The sequence below is a fragment of the Procambarus clarkii genome, chromosome 34, assembly GCF_040958095.1.
Source record: "Procambarus clarkii isolate CNS0578487 chromosome 34, FALCON_Pclarkii_2.0, whole genome shotgun sequence".
Taxonomy (NCBI): Eukaryota; Metazoa; Arthropoda; class Malacostraca; order Decapoda; family Cambaridae; genus Procambarus; species Procambarus clarkii.
In genome coordinates, this window is record NC_091183.1 from 13,314,703 (window position 1) to 13,332,499 (window position 17,797).

The following is a 17,797-nucleotide window of genomic DNA, read 5'->3' on the forward strand; positions in this document are numbered from 1 at the left end:
TTCTTCCTTGTTCTCTGTTGTTGTCCTTTCCCTTCTCACTGATGTCTATTCTTCAATGGAACGTTCGAGGTTATTACGCCAATTTCCTCGAACTCCAACTTCTGATTTCGCGGTTTTTGCCCCTTTGTGTCTGTCTCCAGGAGCCGATGCTTGGTGCTCGCCCTGGTCGTTTTCGTAGCTATTCCTTTCTCTCTCTTCCCCCTCCCCCCCCAGCCGTTGCTGGGGCTCCTAATTCTTCTGCTCTCTTGATTCGCGCTGATGTTCCCTTTGTTCTTTTACTTTTTCCTTTGCCTCTCAATTGTTCTGCTGCTCGTATCTTTGTGGGGAAATGGTACACAGTTTGTTCCATTTATCTCCCCCCGAGTGTCCCGCTTTCTCTTCCTGACTCCTTGCCGGAGCCTGTGCTCCTGCTGGGTGACTTCAATTGTCGTCATTCTCTTTGGGATGATGTTCTGACGAATACCCGGGGTCGCCTTCTTGAGCCGTTTCTCCTCTCTTCTTCCCTGTCTCTTCTGAATTCTGGTGGGCCCACTCATTTGGACTCTCGGACTCGCACCCTTTCTTGTCTTGATCTTTCTCTCTGCTCTTCTTCTCTTTACTTAGATTTCACGTGGCAGGTTCTTGATGACCTCCATGGAAGTGATCATTTCCCCATCCTTGTTTCCTTTTTCTCTTTTCGCCCTTCCCTATCTTTCCCTAGGTGGCAGTTTGCTAAGGCAGACTGGACCCTATTTACCCTCAGTGCTGCTCTCTCTGACCTCTCCCTTCTGCCTCTCTCTCGCGCTCTCCTCCTTTTTCATGACACTGTCTTCAATGCTGCCCTCCGCTCTATTCCTCGCTCTTCCTCTCGGGGTCCACGGAATTGCGTTCCCTGGTGGAATGTGGACTGTGCTCGGGCTGTCCGCTGTAAGCGTGCAGCCTGAGAGAGGCACCGCCGTAGGCAGACGCCCGATTCTTTTCTTTTCTTTCGGAAAGCGAGTGCGGTGGCCCGTAGGGCCATCCGTACGGCTAAACGTGAATGTTGGGCATCTTATGTCTCAACAATTACGTCCGAAACCCCTCTAACCCAGATCTGGAAGCGTATCCGCAAGATAGCGGGTAAGTTCGTTCCCGATGTTTCACCGGTCCTTCACCTCCATGATACTCTTGTGGCGGACCAGTTGCAGGTCGCTTCCGAACTGGGTTCCCACTTTTCTTCTGTTAGCTCTGGTCTTCATCTTCCCCAATCTTTCCTTCTTCGTAAACCTGTTCTCGTCCTTTTGATTTCTGCACTCATCTTCAGCTTCCCTATAATGATCCCTTCTCTCTCTCTCCGAACTTCGTTCTGCCCTTTCCCTCTGTGGTTCTACGGCGGCGGGCTCCGATGGTATTCATTATGAGATGCTTCGCCATCTCCCTCCGTGCACGTCTCAGTATTTACTGAGTCTGTATAATCGGATCTGGGAGTCGTCGTCAGTCCCTGAGGACTGGCTCGATGCCGTTGTCCTCCCTGTTCGCAAACCGGGGTCTCTGGGTACTTCCCCTAAGGACTTTCGCCCTATTGCTCTCACAAGTTGTGTCTGCAAACTCTTTGAACGTATGGTTAACGTTCGTCTGATGTGGTTCCTGGAACACCATCACCTCCTCTTCCCTTCTCAATTTGGTTTCCGCAAGTGCCGCAGCACGACAGATGTCCTGGTGAACTTGGAGGTCTATATTCGTACTGCTTTTGCTGCGAAGACCTCCGTTGTTGCCGTCTTTTTGACCTGGAAAAGGCTTACGACACCACTTGGCGTTATCATATCCTATCTCAACTTCATTCTTTTGGCCTTTGTGGTCATCTCCCTCTCTTTCTCCGCAGCTTCCTCTCTCGTCGTTCCTTTCGGGTGCGCCTTGGTACCACTCTCTCTGCCTCTGTTCAGCAATACGAAGGTGTGCCCCAGGGTAGTGTTCTGAGCACTACTCTTTTTCTGGTTGCCCTCAATGGTCTTCTTTCCTCTCTTCCTTCTGGTGTCTTCTCCGCCCTCTATGTCGATGATCTTACCCTTTGCTGTCAGGGTGATGATTCGCCTCTCCTTCAGCGCCGGCTTCAACTTGCAATTGATGCCGTATCGTCTTGGGCCACCGATCATGGCTTCAAGTTCTCTATTTCTAAGACTTGTCCCATGACTTTTACGCGGAAACGGGTCGTTCTTCGTCCCTCTTTGTCACTTTATGGTCATCCCCTTGAATACACAGATTCCGCGAAGCTTTTGGGGTTATTCCTTGACACTCGTTTGTCTTGGTCTCCCCATATCTCTTACCTCCGTGTTGAGTGCTCTAAGGCCCTTACCCTCCTTCGGGTCTTGTCCCATACTTCTTGGGGGGCAGATAGGCGCACTCTCCTTGCTTTACATTCCTCTCTCGTCCTGTCTAAGCTCGATTATGGTTGCCCTGCTTACTCGTCTGCTTCTCCTTCTACTCTTCGCCGTCTTGATGCTTTGCACCATACTGGGTTGCGCCTCAGTTCTGGTGCCTTTCGTTCGACTCCCATCCTTAGCTTGTATGTTGACAATGGCTTCCTGTCTCTCCAGGACCGCCGTGATCGCTACTGTCTTCGCTATCTTGCGCGGTCCTTGCAACATCCTTCCTCTCGCCTCTGTCGTGCTTTAACTTTTACCCCTCCTGCGGTTCCTGTTCCTCTTCACCACCTCCCTCTTTCTGTCCGGTTATCTCGCCTACAGGATTCTCTTTCCGTTCGTATTTCTGATGTTTCTCCTCGTGTTGTTCCTTCTTTGCCCCCATGGAGGGTCCCTCTTCCGCGGTTTTGTACATCCTTGACCCGTATCACTAAAGCTTTTTCCCCTCCTACCGTTCTAAAACGCCTTTTCCTCGAGCACTTTTCTTCTCACTCCTGCTCCGTTTCTGTCTTCACCGATGGGTCTAAGTCAGCGGACGGTGTTGGCTACTCTGTTGTTTTTCCTGATCGCACTTATATGTGTCGCTTACCTCCGGAGACTAGCATCTTTACAGCGGAACTTTATGCTATTCTCTATGCTCTTCGTCTCCTGCTTTCTCGTTTTCAGTCTTCCTTTGTAGTTGTTGTTGACTCTCGTAGTGCCGTCATGGCTCTCGGGTCCTTTAATCCGGTTCATCCAGTAGTTGTCGAGATCCAGCATTGGCTGTTTCTTGTTCACAGTAAATTTAAGTCGGTTGAGTTTTGTTGGGTTCCCAGCCATATTGGTGTGTCTTTAAATGAGCGTGCGGATGCTACCGCCAAGGAAGCTGTCCGCTCTTGTCCCATCTCTCATAAAGGCATTCCGTATTCCGACTTTTACCCGGTTATCCATTCCTCAGTCCTTACCCGTTGGCAGGGTTCTTGGTTGTCTGTTACTAGTAACAAGCTACGTACTCTTAAATGTTGTGTTTCCTCGTGGCCGTCCTCCTTCCACCGTAACCGGCGGTGGGAAACAGCTCTGGCGAGGTTGCGTATTGGCCATACTCGCTTAACCCATGGTCACTTGATGGAGCGCCGCCCTGCTCCTTATTGTCCTAGTTGCATTGTCCCTCTTATGGTCGTGCATGTCCTTCTTGAATGTCCTGACTTCCAGGATGAGCGTGTGACTTGCTTTCCGACCGCCCTTCGCGGTCACCTGTCCCTTGATAGAATTCTTGGTGACTCGGATACTTTTGATATCGTTCGCCTTATGCGTTTTTGTTCTCGTATTGGCATCCTTGGAGATATTTAGCGCCCTCTGATTATTTTGCGCATTTGATGGTGCTACATAGCCTTCCCGGTTTGGTGCCTTCTTTTGATAATTACTTACTTACTTACATGTGTCACTGTCCCAGCGGGGACGACAGTAGGTAATATGTTGAATCTTACGAGTTTCAGTGTACTAGCGGGGACAACAGTTGGTATAATGGTTTGTATTTCAAATGTCAGTAAACCAGTGGGGGCAACAGTATGTAATATGGTGAGAATTACAAGAGTCGGTGTACCATCGGGAACATCAGTTGGTAATATGAGCCTTACATGTGTAAGTGTACCAGCTGGACCAACAGTTTGTAAAATGGGAAGTTTTCATTTGTCAGTGTAGCAGCTGGGACAACAGGTGGTAAAACTGTGATTCTTACATGTGTCAGTGTATCAGCGGAGACAACAGTTCCTAAAATGGTGAGTCCTACAATTGTCAGTGTACCAACGTGGATAACAGTGGGTAATATGGTGAGTCTTACAAGTGTCAGTGTACCAGAGGTGACATCAATTGGAATTATGGTTAGTCAAACAAGTGTCAGTGTATCAGCGGGGATAACAGTTTGTAATATGGCGAGTCTTATTTGTTCCAGTGTACCAACGGAGACAACAGGTGATAAAATGGTCTGACTTACATGTATCAGTTTACAAGTGGTGACATCTAATGGTAATATGGTGAATCTTACAAGTGTCAGTGTAACAGCGGGGCCAACAGGTGGTAATATGGTGATTATTACATGTGTCGGTAAATCATCAGGGACAACAGTCAGTAAAATTGGGAGTCTTACATGTGTCAGTGTACCAGTGTACCAACAGTTAGTAATATGGTGAATCTTACAAGTGTAAGTGTACCAGCGGGAACATCAGTTTGTAAAATTGTGATTCTTACAAGTATCAGTGTACGAGAGGGGACAACAGTTGGAAATATGGTGAGACTTACACGTGTCAGTGCACCAGCGGTGACAAACCAGTGTGATGAAACAGTGGATAATGTGGTGAGTTTCACTATCTAAATACTCACGGTCCCGTAACCAGAGAGCTCTGAGGAATAGACCAACAATTACGCTTTTCTTCACTTGGTCGTTATTTTCAAGTATTAACTTTGTGTTGTAATCTTGATCATACAACTTTCTTTGTGGACGCTATGTGTATGAAACACGACGAGTGTTTCAGTACCACTGTTCATCATCATAACACGCACACAGACACTTTTATACATGTATCTCTCAAGAGGCGGGACCAAAGAGCCGAAGCTCAATCCTTGTAAGCACCACTAGGTAAGTACATTATTTGTCATGTCCAGCTACGTTAACTTTGTAGAGTATTTTATTCAAAACTTTGGTTAACGGATGACAAATTATCTCAGCGGCTTCCTTCCGCAGCCTCGGGGATATTAGTCCCCTTCCTATTGATTTTGTTGCTTAAGTTCAACCAGCTTGGGGAGAAGGTGGTGGTGCTGGTGGTTGTGGTGGTGCTGGTGGTTGTGGTGGTGCTGGTGGTTGTGGTGGTGCTGGTGGTTGTGGTGGTGTGTGAAGGTTGTGGTGTACTCGCCTAATTGTGCTTGAGGGTGGAGCTCTGGCTCTTTGGTCCCGCCTCCACACTGTCAATCAACTAATGTTCAGGTTCCTGAGCATACTGGGCTCTATCATATCTACACTTGGAGCTGTGTATGGAGTCAGCCTCCACCACATCATTTCTTAATGCATTCCATTTTTCTACTACTCTGACATTTTAAAAGTTCTTGCTAATATCTCTGTCGCTTATTTGGGGGCACAATTTCCACCTGTGTTCTTTTGTTCGTGTGCCCCTGTCTTTATCTACCCAATCAATTCCTTTGAGAATCTTGTAGGTGATAATGATGTCCCCCCCCCCCAACTCTTCTGTCTTCCAGCGATGTGAGGTTTAATTCCCGTAGTCTCTCTTTGTAGCTCATACCCCACAGTTCGGGTACTACTCTGGTGGCAAACCTTTGAACCTTCTGCAGTTTAGTCTTATGCTTGACTAGATATGGACTCCGTGCTGGAGTTGCATACGTAATGATTGGTCTGACATATGTGGTATACAAAGTTCTGAATGATTCCTTACTCAAGTTTCTAAAGGCCGTTCTTATGTTGGCAAGCCTGGCATATGCCGCTGATGTTATCCTCTCGATATGAGCTTCAGGGGACAGGTCTGGCGCGATATCAACTCCCAAATCTTTCTCTCTTTCTTTGACCCTTGAAGAATTTCTTCTCTCAAATGATACCTTGTATTTGGCCTCCTGCTCCCTACACCTATCTTCATTACATTACATTTGCTTGGGTTAAGATCTAACAGCCATTTGTTCGACCATTCCTGCAGCTTGTCCAGGTCTTCTGGAAGCCTCAAAAAGTCCTCATCTGTCTTAATCCTTCTCATAATTTTGGCGTCGTCAGCAAACATTGAGAGAAGTGAGTCTATTCCCTCCGGGAGATCATTTACGTATATCAGAAGCTGGATAGGTCTGAGTACAGAGCCCTGTAAGACTCCACTAGCGAGTTCACGCCAATCTGAGGCCTCACACTTCACTGTAACTCTCTGCTTCCTATTGCTTAGGTACTCCCTTATCCACTGGAGCACATTACCAGTTAATCCTGCCTGTTTCACCAGCTTATGTACCAGCCTCACAGTTCCCCATATGAGGCTGGTACATAAGCTGGTGAAACAGGCAGGATTAACTGGTAATGTGCTCCAGTGGATAAGGGAGTACCTAAGCAATAGGAAGCAGAGAGTTACAGTGAAGTGTGAGGCCTCAGATTGGCGTGAACTCGCTAGTGGAGTCTTACAGGGCTCTGTACTCAGACCTATCCAGCTTCTGATATACGTAAATGATCTCCCGGAGGGAATAGACTCACTTCTCTCAATGTTTGCTGACGACGCCAAAATTATGAGAAGGATTAAGACAGATGAGGACTTTTTGAGGCTTCCAGAAGACCTGGACAAGCTGCAGGAATGGTCGAACAAATGGCTGTTAGATCTTAACCCAAGCAAATGTAATGTAATGAAGATAGGTGTAGGGAGCAGGAGGCCAAATACAAGGTATCATTTGAGAGAAGAAATTCTTCAAGGGTCAAAGAAAGAGAGAAAGATTTGGGAGTTGATATCGCGCCAGACCTGTCCCCTGAAGCTCATATCGAGAGGATAACATCAGCGGCATATGCCAGGCTTGCCAACATAAGAACGGCCTTTAGAAACTTAAGTAAGGAATCATTCAGAACTTTGTATACCACATATGTCAGACCAATCATTACGTATGCAACTCCAGCACGGAGTCCATATCTAGTCAAGCATGAGACTAAACTGCAGAAGGTTCAAAGGTTTGCCACCAGAGTAGTACCCGAACTGTGGGGTATGAGCTACAAAGAGAGACTACGGGAATTAAACCTCACATCGCTGGAAGACAGAAGAGTTGGGGGGGGGACATCATTATCACCTACAAGATTCTCAAAGGAATTGATTGGGTAGATAAAGACAGGGGCACACGAACAAAAGAACACAGGTGGAAATTGTGTCCCCAAATAAGCGACAGAGATATTAGCAAGAACTTTTAAAATGTCAGAGTAGTAGAAAAATGGAATGCATTAAGAAATGATGTGGTGGAGGCTGACTCCATACACAGCTCCAAGTGTAGATATGATAGAGCCCAGTAATGGGCTGCATTTGTCAAGAAAATGCAGTCCGCCCATCCTTCTCTTTCTTGTTTAATCTTTGTCACCTGGTCGTAAAATTCTATTAAGCCTGTAAGGCAAGATTTACCCTCCCTGAACCCATGTTGATGGGTTGTCACGAAGTCCCTTCTCTCAAGATATGTTAATAGGTGTTTTCTTGCGATCTTCTCCATCACCTTGCATGGTATACAAGTTAAGGACACTGGCCTGTAGTTCAGTGGCTCTTGTCTGTCACCCTTTTTGTATATTGGGACCACATTAGTCTTCTATATATCTGGTAGGTCTCCCGTTTCCAGTGACCTACTATACACTATGGAGAGTGACAAGCAAAGTGCTTGTCCACACTGTTTCAAATCCTATGGTGTGATCCCGTCTGAACCAACAGCCTTACTCGCGTCCAGATCCAACAGCTGTCTCTTGATCTGATCTCTTGTAATTTCGAACCCTTCCAAGGCTGCCTGGTTTACTGCCCCCTCTCCTAGCGCAGTGACCTCTCCTTGTTCTATTTTATAGACCTCCTGGAACCTCTTGTTGAGTTCTTCACACACCTCTTTGTCATTCTCAGTATACCTGTCCTCACCCGTTTTAAGTTTCATCACCTGTTCCTTCACTGTTGCTTTCCTCCTAATGTGACTGTGGAGTAGCTTTGGTTCGGTCTTGGCATTATTTGCTATATTATTTTCATACTTTTTCTCTGCCTCTCTTCTTACACTAACATTCTCATTCCTAATTCTCTGGTATATCTGCTTTCAGGTGTTCTGTTATTCCTGAAGTTCCTCCACGTCGTTTTGTACAGTTCCTTTGCTTCCACACATGCCCTATTAAACCATGGATTCTTCTTTTGCTTCTCGGATTTTTCCTGTCGGGCCGGGATGATCCTGTTTACTGCCTCCTATTTCACCTCCATTGTCTAGTTTCATTACCTTACATTTACTTGGGTTGAACTGTAGTAGCCATTAGTTGGCCCATTCATTCAGTTTGTCTAGGTCATCTCGTAGCCTCATACTATCTTCCTCTGTCTTAATCCTCCTCATAATCTTTGCATCATCAGCAAACAATGAGAGAAACGATTCTATACCCTCTGGGAGATCATTTCTATATATCAGAAACAGTATAGATCCAAGGACTGACCCCTGCGGGACTCCACTCGTGACACCTCGCCTATCTGAGACCTCAACCCTCACAGTGACTCGCTGTTGTCTGTTGCTTAGGTACTCCCTTATTCAGTGGAATACCTTCCCTTTCACTCCAGCCAGCATCTCCAGCTTGTGCACTAGTCTCTTATGGCACTGTGTCAAAGGCTTTCTGGCAACCCAAAAATATGCAGTCTGTCTATCTTGCCTGATTTGTGAGGGCTGGGCAAAGAGCTTGTGGTAGTGTGAGAAGGTTGTTGCTGTCGTGGTGTGTGAACGTTGTGGTGGTGGTGGTAGTGTGTGAAAGTTGTGGTGGTGTGCGAAGGTTGTGGTCGTAGTGGTGGAAGTGAACGAAGGTTGTTGTAGTGGCGTGTGAAGGTTGTGGTGGTGGTAGTGTAAAGGTTGTGGTTGTGGTGGTGGTAGTATGTGATGGTTGTGGTGGTGGTCGTCGTTGTCTGTTACAGTTGTGGTATTTGTATGATACCGTTGTGGTAGTGGGGGTTGTGGTAGTTGTGGTTGTGATTGAAGAGTGTGTGAAGGTTGTGGTGGTGGTAGTGTGTGAAGGTTGTGGTGGTGGTAGTGTGTGAAGGTTGTGGTGGTGGTTGTGGTAGTGTACTCACCTAGTTGTGTTTGCGGGGGTTGAGCTCTGGCTCATTGGTCCCGCCTCTCAACTGTCAATCAATTGGTGTACAGATTCCTGAGCCTACTGGGCTCTATCATATCTACATTTGAAACTGTGTATGGAGTCAGCCTCCACCACATCACTACTTAATGCATTCCATTTGTTAACTACTCTGACACTGAAAAAATTCTTTCTGATGTCTCTGTGGCTCAGCTGGGTAATAAGTTTCCACCTGTGCTGTGCTTGTTCGTGTTCCACCCGTGCTAAAGAGTTTGTCTTTGTCCACCCTGTCAATTCTCCTGAGAATTTTGTTGGTGGTTATCATGTCTCCCCTTACTGCTCTGTTTTCCAGGGACTTGAGGTTCAGCTCCCTTAGCCTTTCCTCGTAGCTCATACCTCTCAGTTCTGGGACAAGTCTGGTGGCATACCTCTGAATCTTCTCTTACTTCGTCTAGTGTTTATTTAGGTATGGATTCCGGGCTGGAGCTGCATACTCCAGGATTGGTCTTACATAAGTGGTATACAGGGTTCTGAAAGATTCCTTACACAAGTTTTTAAGGGCAGTTCTTATGTTGGCCAGTCTAGCTTATGCCGCTAATGATATCCTTTTGATGTGGGCCTCTGGAGACAGGTTCGGTGTGATATTGACCCCCAGATCTGTCTTTCTATTTGACTCTTGCAGGATATCACCTTCCAGATTGTATTCAGTCTTCTGTTCCCTTCGCCTAATTTCATTACTTTACACTTTCCTGAATTGAACTTTAGTAGCCATTTTCTAGACAATTCCACCAGTTTGTCCAGGTCGTCCTGTAGTCTCTGTCAATCTTCATATTTTTTTATTCTTCTCATAAGTTTTTCATCAGCAGCAGACATTGAGAGGAATGAGTCTATACCCTCTGGAAGGTCGTTTACATATATTAGAAACAGGATGGGTCTAAGTACAGAGCCCTGTGGAATCCCTCTGATGACATCTCGTCACTCTGATGCCTCCCCCCTCACCGTTACTCGCTGTTTCCTGTTGCTTAGATACTCCCTCATCCACAGGAGCATCTTACCTTTTACTCCTTGCTGTTGCTCCAACTTTTAAGGGCAGTTCTTATGTTGGCCAGTCTAGCTTATGGGTTTTTTCAGTTATATCGTACTAAGACTAGGGAAAGGATAGGTCCATTAAAAACTGAGACAGGTCAAATAACAGATAGTGATGAAGAGATGAGTAGTATTTTTAATAAATATTTTGTATCTGTATTTACTAAAGAGGAACTTAACAATATGCCTTCAGCCGAACAAGTCTATGTGGGTGGGGACGAGGACAGGTTGACGAGTTTAGCAGTTACCAGGGAGGATGTTCTTAAACAAATAGTAAAACTCAAACCAAACAAATCCCCAGGGCCGGATGAAGTGTTTGCTAGGGTGCTTAAAGAATGCAAAGAGGAGCTTTGTGACCCACTGTCAATCATATTTAATAAATCAATAGAGTCAGGCAGAGTGCCAGAGTTTTGGAAAGTTGCTAATGTGATACCAGTTTTTAAGAAAGGAGATAGATCACTTGCGTCTAACTATCGACCAATTAGCCTAACGTCTATTGTGGGAAAGTTACTCGAATCTATAATAGCAAATAAAATTCGTCTTCATCTTGAAAAACATAAATTAATAATTGAGTCGCAACATGGTTTTATAAATGGCCGTTCATGTTTAACAAATTTGTTATCTTTTTATTCTAGCATTGTTGAGGCAGTTGATAGTGGTAAGGATTGCGATGTTGTATACCTTGACTTTAGCAAAGCTTTTGATACAGTGCCACATGAAAGACTGATTAAAAAAATAGAGTCTCATGGTATTGGGGGTGCTATATTAAGCTGGATTAGGGCATGGCTATACCAAAGGAAACAGAGAGTTAGTATAAATGGAATCAAGTCAGAGTGGGAAAATGTTGTAAGTGGAGTGCCTCAAGGCTCTGTCCTGGGACCTCTGTTGTTTATAATATATATAAATGATTTAGATTCAGGTTTGAGTAGCAACATTTGCAAGTTTGCCGATGATACGAAAATCGGTAGGGAAATTAATTCGGAGGAGGACTCACTATCACTTCAAGTTGATCTAGATAGGGTTTTGAAATGGTCAAAGGATTGGCAGATGCAGTTTAATGCTGATAAATGTAAAGTTCTGAGGTTAGGTAATGATGATAGAGTTACAAGATACGAGCTAGATGGTGTTGTGATTGCGAAGTCGGATTGCGAAAGGGATCTGGGAGTTATGATTAGTAAGAATTTAAAACAAAATGATCAATGCATAAATGTTCGTAATAAGGCAAATCGGACACTTGGATTTATTAATCGCAGCGTTAGTAACAAGACACCTGGTGTGGTTCTCAAGCTATATCTTGCTCTAGTTAGGCCCCATTTAGATTATGCAGTTCAGTTTTGGTCGCCATATTATAGAATGGATATAAATTCACTTGAACGTGTCCAGCGTAGGATGACTAAGTTAATTCCCCAAATTAGAAATCTTTCATATGAAGAAAGATTAACAAAGCTTAAGTTGCATTCACTGGAAAGGCGAAGAGTTAGGGGTGACATGATAGAGGTTTACAAGTGGATGAATGGACATAACCGGGGGGATATTAATAGGGTATTAAAAGTATCAACACAGGACAGAACACGAAACAATGGATATAAATTGGATAAGTTTAGATTTAGGAAAGACTTGGGTAAATACTGGTTCAGTAACAGGGTTGTTGATTTGTGGAACCAATTGCCGCGTAACATTGTGGAGGTGGGGTCCCTCGATTGTTTCAAGCACGGGTTGGACAAGTATATGAGTGGGATTGGGTGGTTATAGAATAGGAGCTACCTCGTATGGGCCAATAGGCCTTCTGCAGTTACCTTTGTTCTTATGTTCTTATGTTTTAGTCATGTTGTTTCTGTCGAACTCTTGTCAGGGTCTTCTGTCATTTAGTGGAGGGTTGTAAATGACTGCTACAATTGTCTTCGGTCCTCCCATTGTCATAGTTCCTTTTATGTAATCTCTGAATCCGTCGCAGCCCAGAATTTCCATCTCTTCAAAGCTCCAGTCCTTCTTTATCAGTAGATCCACTCCTCCTCCTCTCCCTTCCCTCTCTTTCCTTACTATATAGTAGTCTTTTGGAAACACAGCGTTTGTTATGACTTCTGACAATTATCTTTCTGTGGGTCCTATTAAATCTGGATTCTCTTCCTGCACCCTTTCTGCTAGTTCACTTGCTTTGTTGGTAATCCCATTGATGTTTGAGTACATTATCTTGAAGCTCACTCTCCTATATTCATTTTCACCCCCCCCCCCCCCTCCCCACTAGTGCAGAAGCTGTTCCATGGGTATTGCTGCTTGGGTAGGCTCATCCTCCTGTGGGGTAGTTACCAGGGGTTCTTGGGGAGGTGGGGGTGGGGGGGGGGTGAGTAGGGGTGGGGGAGGGAAGGCTTAGAACTAGCCTAGGCTTCCTTGGGACAGGGAGAATTCCTATGGGTGGAGGGGCAGGGAGAGCTCGAGATTGGGGGGCAGGGAGAGCTCGAGATTGGGGGGCAGGGAGAGCTCGGGATGAGGGTTCGTCCTCCTGTGGTGTAGGTAACAGTGGCTTGGAGAGGGGTGGGGTTTGGGATGGAGGACTTAGATCTTGCCTGGGCCTGCTTGGGGCAAGAGGAAGACCAGGAGAAAGGAGGGCAGGAGGTACTCGGGGTAGGGAGGGAGGGTTGCATTGGGTGGAATGGTGGGCATTGTGAAGGGGGAGGAAGGATCTGTGCTTTCACCTATCGGGTGGTGAGTTGAGATGTTGCAGTCACCTCTGGGGTTCCAGAATTGCTGGATAGGGGTTCCCCACTCCGCTCTGGGATTGTTGAGTTGTGGGTTGAGGTTCCCTGGCTCCCTTCCCTCAGCCTGCGCCTTTTCCTTGCATCTGCTGCCTGAATTATCTCTTCCCTGGTCATGTCCCTCTGAAGATATACCTGTCTGTAATTCATTACATATTAAGTTTGCTCTTTTTTATTAGGATGTCCTCTTTGATGGACTCGTTTCTGAAAACTACCTTGATCACTCGGCCTTTGTCTTTGTTGTACTGGCCAATCCGGATTTTTTTTTCTGTCTTTAGCAGTCCCTTCCATACCTATCTACTTTAGTACCCCTGACACTGCAGCTTTGTCCTTAGTCCTCTATTCGTCCCTTGTGGAACAATCTTGTTCCTTAACACCTATCATTACTACTGCTCTTTTCGTTTCCAGTAGCTGGCTTGTACATCTAGCTGCCTTCTGTGAGGTTACAGCTTTCATTATAACTTCCTTGACTGTGGACATGGCTGCTAGGCTCTCCAGTATTTCAGCAAAGGTGGCACTCATTGTGGGGTCCCTGCCATTGCTACTTCACCTGCTACCTGGGGTTGGTTCCCTGGGCCACAGTCTGAGGAGAGTCTGTTTTTAGGTTTATCTCCTCTTGCGCTGCCTTTAGTTCATTCTGAAGTTTATTTATGAGTCCTCTCATGTCTTTCAATTCTTCAGTAATTTCCCTCCATGCACGAACAGTGTGTTTGTGAAGCTTGTGGTGGTAGTGGTGGTGGTGGTAGTGTGTGAGGGTTATGGTGGTAGTGGTGGTGGAGGTAGTGTGTGAAGGTTGTGGTGGTGGTAGAGTGTGAAGGTTGTGGTAGTGGTGGTCGTAGTGTGTGAAGGTTGTGGTGGTGGTGGTAGTGTGTGAAGGTTGTGGTGGTGGTGGGGGGTAGTGTGTGAAGGTTGTGGTGGTGGTAGTGTGTGAAGGTTGTGGTGGGGGTAGTGTGTGAAGGTTGTGGTGGTAGTGTGTGAAGGTTGTGGTGGTTGTGGTAGTGTGTGAATGTGATGGTGGTAGTGGTAGTGTGTGAAGGTTATGGTGGTAGTGGTAGTGTGTGAAGGTTGTGGTGGTGGCCGTGGTAGTGTGTGAAGGTTGTGGTGGTGGTGGTGGTGTGTGAAGGTTGTGGTGGTGGTGGTGGTAGTGTGTGAAGGTTGTGGTGGTGGTGGTGGTAGTGTGTGAAGGTTGTGGTGGTGGTGGTAGTGTGTGAAGGTTGTGGTGGTGGTGGTGGTAGTGTGTGAAGGTTGTGGTGGTGATGGTGGTAGTGTGTGAAGGTTGTGGTGGTGGTTGTGGTAGTGTGTGAAGGTGATGGTGGTAGTGGTAGTGTGTGAAGGTTGTGGTGGTGGTGGTAGCGTGTGAAGGTTGTGGTGGTGGTGTAATGACCCTGATTGTAATAACTCGCCTTTTATCTATCTCGACCGCGCACTCCGCTACTACCACTGAGCTAACCGTGCAATCTCCGCTCTTTCTATGGTAATAACAGATGCTATCGATCATGTAAGATGTTAACACTCGGGCCGTCATACGAAGACGTAAACCAATAAACAGAAGAGAGAGAGAGAGAGAGAGAGAGAGAGAGAGAGAGAGAGAGAGAGAGAGAGAGAGAGAGAGAGAGAGAGAGAGAGAGAGAGAGAGAGAGAGAGAGAGAGAGAGAGAGAGAGAGAGAGAGAGAGAGAGAGAGAGAGAGAGAGAGAGAGAGAGAGAGAGAGAGAGAGGAGAGAGAGAGGAGAGAGAGAGGAGAGAGAGAGGAGAGAGAGAGGAGAGAGAGAGGAAGAGTGAGGCAGAGCGAGAACGAGAGCAAGGGAGGGAGAACGAGAGCGAGTGAGGGCGAGGGAGAGTGAGACACTAGTGAGAGAGAGTGAGACAGAAAGATAGAGATAATCGTAGTCACAACCTATCGTATGTGTTACCGAGTGACGCTGCCACCACCCTAAGTTACCGGACAGGGGACCGGAGTGAGAGTCGTAGGTCTTGCAGATGGAATAACCTACCAGGACAGGTGTAGGGGACAATTGAACGGTACAAGGATCCTGGCCTGACACTCGAATAATCCTGACCACTTGGGAACTATAGGGTACACAAGAGTAAGACGGGACACACCCAATACTAATACCTCAACACGGATAACGAACGGGGGGGAGGAGTATTGGATAATTAAGAACACTAGGTCACTGGGGCAAAGGGGACGGTAGGCCCAATATCACTAAGACAAGGAACCATTTAAAAACATGTTATAACACTTAATATATGACTTTATTGAATTAAGTAAATAAGACACTCCCTAACTATATTCCCTACTAGAGGCTATGAGTACTGAATGAGGTGCTTTAGTACAAGAGAGCCGTACTTACTCGTATGTTGTTCCACAGTTTCCCTGGAGATGATGTTTCTTCCCCGAGTCCACACACACCTTCCTACTGGGCTGCGCCCACTCAACTCTCTCTCCCCTGATCTGTTGCTCCTCAGCTGAACATGAGGGTTCTATCTTTGATGTTTAGGGGTTAATCCCTGAAGATTTCCATGACGGCATCAACTCTGACCTCTTTGTGATTCGATGACCGTTGACCTGACTCTATGGCTAACTTGTACAGAGGTGTAACTTTTACATTGTCTGCCGCCGCCTGTCTGGCGCCTGTGGGTTGTTCATCCTCCACGTGGCCTGTTCATGCTGTTATGATGTTCATGTACTATGTACTGCTCTCTTGTTACAGTGTTGGTAGTGTGTGAAGGTTGTGGTGGTGGTGGTGGTAGTGTGTGAAGGTTGTGGTGGTGGTGGTGGTAGTGTGTGAAGGTTGTGGTGGTGGTGGTGGTGGTAGTGTGTGAAGGTTGTGGGTTGGGTGGGGTGATGGTGTGAGGTAGGGGATTCTAGGGGTTGGTTCTGGGCAAGGCATGGGATGGTAGAGGAGGGTTTGGTCGTATGACCAAGGTTGGGGTTGCGAGGGGGGAGAGGTGGGGTGGTATTGGTGGGGACAGTCACCTGACCGGACCCCTGGGTGGACCCCTAGGTAGGCGTATGTAAGCGCCCTGCCGGAAGGTTCACATATAGGGGTTCAGAGAGGCGCTTCCTAATTTCTGAGGATGGGTAAGGTGGGAGGGGGGGTGGTTGGGGAGGGGTATGTGGGGAAGGTGCAGGCCGCCGCGCCCCTGGGGTGTTGGGTTGGGAGGTCGGTCTGGGAGGAAGTGGGGGAGGGGTGATGTCATTAGGCTGCTGAGTATCAGGGGTGGACAAAGGACGGCTACCCAGCATGTGACCTGATGTGACCCCATCACCTGCACCTTGTGGATCGTCACCTGACTCTTGAACCGTGCTATCCACTTGGACAGCCTGTCTCGGCTGTACTGCTTGAAGGTCCCGTTGGCTAAGCCCTCCCTGACTCCTTAAAGCCCTATCTGAACTCATGATGCCAATAAACTACGTCTGAACGACTAGTTCACCGGACTAGCGCTGACCCAAAAATGTTGAAAAAAAATTAAAAAAAAATCTTTGGAACTAACTATGATTCACTGAGAACAAGACAAAAACTCACAACGTCGTTATAACTAGCCCCTTTACTTAACAAGGATGGTAATTTCAATGTCACTTCTAAAACAAAAAAAAAACGTAATTACTTTTCAATTTGCCTGCTCTTATGACAGATAATAATCGATATTACTTTCACCGCGTTGAGACAACTTCTCCTACGCGATACCAATACACAATTTCCCACGCACTATTCATTAACAATAATTCACTGATAGAAACTATTTGTACTTCCTATCGGGAAACTGTAATTACTCCTTGTATGAGCTTAACTAATAGTTACTCTTACTCCTTAAACCTACAGCCACATCACGTGACCCAGAGTGTTTCCCTAGCTTCTCCGCCGGTCAACAACTCAAAACTTTTTGCCACACCCTGTGACCAGACTTCAAACGCCAGGCGTCCCTAGACGTGAGTCAACTGACACACTAGTCCACACTAGCATGCTGTACAATACCAGTACACCTCAGATTATCGCGTTCAATTGGAGTAAATCAGTCAATCGCGATAATTTGAACAGAACCACCGCTTAAAGCTACTTAATAGCTACACCGAACGGCACAAGACGCGTGAGCCTGAACACTGTAAAACAATGTTCACCACCGCTAAGCCACCATTGTTATAACCCTGATTGTAATAACTCGCCTTTTATCTATCTCGACAGCGCACTCCGCTACTACCACTGAGCTAACCGTGCAATCTCCGCTCTTTCTATGGTAATAACAGATGCTATCGATCATGTAAGATGTTAACACTGAGGCCGTCATACGAAGACGTAAACCAATAAACAGAAGAGAGAGAGAGAGAGAGAGAGAGAGAGAGAGAGAGAGAGAGAGAGAGAGAGAGAGAGAGAGAGAGAGAGAGAGAGAGAGAGAGAGAGAGAGAGAGGAGAGAGAGAGGAAGAGTGAGGCAGAGCGAGAACGAGAGCAAGGGAGGGAGAACGAGAGCGAGTGAGGGCGAGGGAGAGTGAGACACTAGTGAGAGAGAGTGAGACAGAAAGATAGAGATAATCGTAGTCACAACCTATCGTATGAGTTACCGAGTGACGCTGCCACCACCCTAAGTTACCGGACAGGGGACCGGAGTGAGAGTCGTAGGTCTTGCAGATGGAATAACCTACCAGGACAGGTGTAGGGGACAATTGAACGGTACAAGGATCCTGGCCTGACACTCGAATAATCCTGACCACTTGGGACCTATAGGGTACACAAGAATAAGATGGGACACACCCAATACTAATACCTCAACACGGAAAACGAACGGGGGGGAGGAGTATTGGAT